Source organism: Salvelinus sp. IW2-2015, unplaced genomic scaffold (assembly GCF_002910315.2).
Source record: "Salvelinus sp. IW2-2015 unplaced genomic scaffold, ASM291031v2 Un_scaffold2460, whole genome shotgun sequence".
Taxonomy (NCBI): Eukaryota; Metazoa; Chordata; class Actinopteri; order Salmoniformes; family Salmonidae; genus Salvelinus; species Salvelinus sp. IW2-2015.
Window position 1 is genome coordinate 20,211 of NW_019943778.1, and position 4,672 is coordinate 24,882.

The following is a 4,672-nucleotide window of genomic DNA, read 5'->3' on the forward strand; positions in this document are numbered from 1 at the left end:
GAGTTTTTGCTATTGGCTGCAGTTTGTTGCGTCAGTGTGCGTCCTGTGCGCTGGTGCTGTCCTGCCAAAGATAAGTCAGGATCACGAGACTGCCCTGATATCTCCTGCCACTGGACTTCGCTTACAAGTACGAGCGCACGAGGGACCTTGAGACACTCCGGTGGCTCCAATCGCCATATGGTGGCTCAACCATCCGCCCCCCTGGGGCCGTGTGAATCACTCGCCCTGCGAACGAACCAGGTGGCTGTCGTGCACCCTCTAGCACTGAGAACCAGTGCTTAGGCCCAAAGCACCTTTGCCAGCGCGATACAGCACTGAGTCTTCTTAGTGGTATGACGTAGCAAGCTTGCACACCTGTAATTTGGGAGGTTTCTCCCTCTTTCTCTGCAGATCTCATCAAGCATTTAGGTTGGCATGGGGAGGTTGCTGCACAGCTATTTTCAGATCTCTCCAGAGAATGTTCATCGGTGTTCAAGTCTGGGCCTGGCTTGGCCACTCAAAGGACATTCAGAGACTTGTCTCCGAAGCCACTCATTGAGTTGTCTTGGCTTGTGCTTAGGCGTCATGTCCTGTTGGAAAGCTGGAACCTTCACCCCAGTCTATGAGACCTGTGTGCCTGCAGAGGTTTTCACTTAAGGATCTCTCCATGTACTTTGCTCCTTCATCTTTGATCCGGACTAGGTCTCTAGTCCCTGCCGCTCGAAAATCATCCCTACAGCAGATGCTGCCACCACCATGCTTCACCGATTGAGGTTTCTAACGCCTTGATCAGTGCCAAGGTTCATCTGGTCTTTCACCAAATGACTGCATGTCATTGATTTTGCGCTTGGCATCACTTCATGGCCATTACTGAGTAGCCCCGTCTGTCACCTACTGCCATGTTGGTGTTCACAGGACTTTCATGTAAGATTCTTCTCCATGGTGGAACTCTGATCCTTCAGGTGCCTTATTGGGAGTATCTGCCCTGGCCCTTCACCCTGGACACAGGACTCCTTTCTCCCGTATGTGCTGTTTGAGCAACAGCACACACCATTACACTAAGCTCTGATTGCTGCCAAACTGGGTCTCAACCCCTTTAAGTCTGATAGTTCGGGCGCCATGGGTAGGTAGGGACAACTCTCAGTTCTCTGACCTACAATGGGGCCTCAAAATGCGTTTTGCTTACCTCTTTCAGTCGTGCCTCAAATTCAAGCGGCTCGTCATGTGCCTTATGAGCAATGCTTCGTCTTCGACCTTCTAATAGCGTTGTTTTGCCTGTGCGAGCTGTTACTAGTAGATTAAGTTGTCCTCTGGAAGCTCTTCATCTTTTATTTTGATTTATTTTTTATTTAACTAGGCAAATAGTTAAGAAAAAAATCTATTTACAATGACGGCCTACCAAAAGGAAAAGCCTCCTGCGTGGGACGGACTGGTTAAAAAAAAAAAAGAATACAGGACATAACACCATCACGACAAGAAGACACGACAAACAACTAAAGAAGACTAAGACAACACATAATGGCAGCAACACATACAACACAGGCATGTAGCAACACAAATATAAACAATATGGTAGCAACACAACATGGCAGCTACACAACATGGTAGCGCATCAAAACAAGTACAAATTATTGGCACAACAACAGCACAAATGGCAAAAGGTAGAGACAACAATACATCATGCAAAGCAGCCACAACTTCAGTAAGAGTGTCCATGATTGAGTCTTTGAATGAAGAGATGAATAAACTGTCCAGTTTTGATTGTTGCAGCTCGTTCCAGTACTAGCTGCAGCGAATAAAACAGGCAGCGACCCAGGATTGGTATGCTTTGGGACCTTTAACAGAATGTGACTGGGCCAGAACGGTGTTGTTAGTAGGAGGCATTGATGGTGCACAGTAGATATCTCAGATATGGGAGGAAAGTTTTTTTTTTTGAGGGGGCCTTTTAAGCGGGTTTATAAATAAGCATCAACCAGTGGGTCTTGCAACAGGTATACCGAGATGTCCAGGTTACAGAGGAATATAGAGTGCAGTGATGTGTCCTATAACGAGCATTGGTGGAAAATATGATGGCCGAATGGTAAAGAACATCTAGTCGCTCAAGAGTACCCTTACCTGCCAATCTATAAATTACGTCTCCGTAATCTAGCATGGGTAGGATGGTCGTCTGAATCAGGGTTAGTTTGGCAGCTGGGGTGAAAGAGGAGCGATTACGATAGAGGAAACCAAGTCTAGATTTAACTTTAGCCTGCAGCTTTGATATGTGCTGAGAGAAGGACAGTGTACCGTCTAGCCACACTCCCACGTACTTGTATGAGGTGACTACCTCWACCTCTAATAATCACACTGGTGGGGAGAGGGGCATTCTTCTTACCAAACCACATGACCTTTGTTTTGGAGGTGTTCAGAACTAAGGGCAGAGAAAGCTTTGATGTAGAGCGTTTTACACAACTGATTGGCTCAAACGCACAAGGAAATAAATTCCACAAATTAACTTTTAAGGCCCACTTGTTTATTGAAATGCATTCCAGGTGACCACCTCATGAAGCTGGTTGGGAGAATGTCAAGAGTGTGCAAAGCTGTCATCAAGGCAAAGGGTGGCTACTTTGAAGAATCTCAAATATAAAATATATTTTTATTTGTTTAACACTTTTCTAGTTACTACATGATTCCATGTGTGTTATTTCATAGTTTTGATGTCTTCACTATTATTCTACAATGTAGAAAATAGTAAAAATAAAGAAAAACCCTTGAATGAGTAGGTGTGTCCYAACTGTTGACTGGTACTGTATATAAATGCCATAAGRACAGAAATGGTTTGCTCAGTGGGAAATGAATACCCAACTTGTTAGTGACAACTGTGTGGAGTTTGGCATTTGTGACAGCAAAACATGTAATCCATTATATCTACATGTTTGTGAGAGTCTTCATAGCTTTTAATAATTTCAAACCATTCGGACGTTTTTTTTTATAAGAAAGAACCGGCCCCGTGCCTCTTCGGGGCCCCTTGTCTCACAAAACACCGTTCTATCTAAGCCCTTGTTAATCACACAGCCTAGTTGGTATCAATGGATGCGGAAGAAATCAACTAATCCAATGGGACAACCCAGAAGTCTGAAGTTCTAACGCACAATGTTTAAAAGGGGTTAGAAGTCCAAAACACTTCCATTAATATGAACATTGGGAATTGTAGTCCTATAACTAAAATATGAACTCTGTAGTCCAAAACACTTCCATTAATATGAACATTGGTAATTGTAGTCCTATAGAAATTACTAATATATATTATAAACTCTCGAAATGCTCTCACAACACGTCCATATAATAATAGAACATTTTCTGTCATTGCGTAATCTCGCAAAAGTCAATCATAACATGCCATGAATTTAATGAACCACGAAAATGAGGAGAAATGTACCAGCCTCACAGTTAAGTCTTAGATGCTCCACATCAGCACTTCTGTCCTTGTGCTACCATTCTCTTATTTCTTCTCCTTTCTGTCTATTCTTCTTTTAATCATAAATAAATTTCTCCTCATATGAGAGGTAGGTACATGTTGTCCAGTATGGTGGGAGGCCAGGACTCTTGTAGACGTTCATCAATCCCATGGGTTTTGAGAAGCACAGGAATTAGCTGAAGATAGGAAGAGGATTGTCTACGAGTAGTATGGTCTCTAAGTATTTAGAATAAACTCACCTCCAGAATGCAAAGTAGACGTCCTCCAGGGTGTTAAAAGTTAGTGGTTATGGAGCATGAGGTACCTGGGGGAGGGCTTTAGACGCAAGACAGTCTCAATGCGTCACTACCGTGACACACCTTCGTGGGCCGAGGAGTCGCCCTTTGGAGCACTTGATCATGTCAACAGAGGGGCTCACACCTGTGGGAGGAGCACTTATGCATGCAAGTCAAGAGGGCTCACGCTGTGGAAGGAGCACTTGATTAATATCAAGAGGCGCTGGACTACAGTGTGCTGGAGGAGCATTGATCATGTCAACGGAGGCGGCTCACCTGTGGGAGGAGCACTTGATCATGTCAACAGAGCGGCTCAAGTTCCTGGTCATGTTGGGATGCAGCTGTCACCACGATAACCAGGGCGGTGGAGAGATGGATCTTCCTGCCCGGTTGTAGGTTCAACGATGAACCAGGAAGTATCGCCGTACCAGGAAGTACCATGGCAAGGAAACAAAACATGAAGCTGGTTCAATTTTCTGAGGAAACAAGTAAATGAGATCTTCAAGCACAACCAACAGCTCATAGGAGCAGGAACCAATAAGGGGGACGTAAGAGAGACATGCGCGCAGAGGCAGAGAAAACCAACGGCATTCATAGGAGCACGACAACCAACTGAATCATGAGAGCAGGAACCAACGGCTCATTAGGAGCAGCGAACACCAACCGGGTCATGGACAGCAGGAACGCCTACAGATATCGCCGACTCCTCATCTGTGAGCAGGAACCAACGAGCTCATTGGCAGCAGGACACAGCACACAGCGCTCATAGGAGCAGGAACTCAACGACTGTCTACTAGGAGCACGAACCAACGGCTCTATCATGGATGCAGGAACCAACGGCTCATAGGAGCAGGAACCAACCGGCTCATAGGAGCAGGAACCAACGGCTCATAGGAGCAGGAACCCAACGGCTCAATAAGGAGCACAGGAACCAACGGCGCTCATTGGACGTAATCTCTCG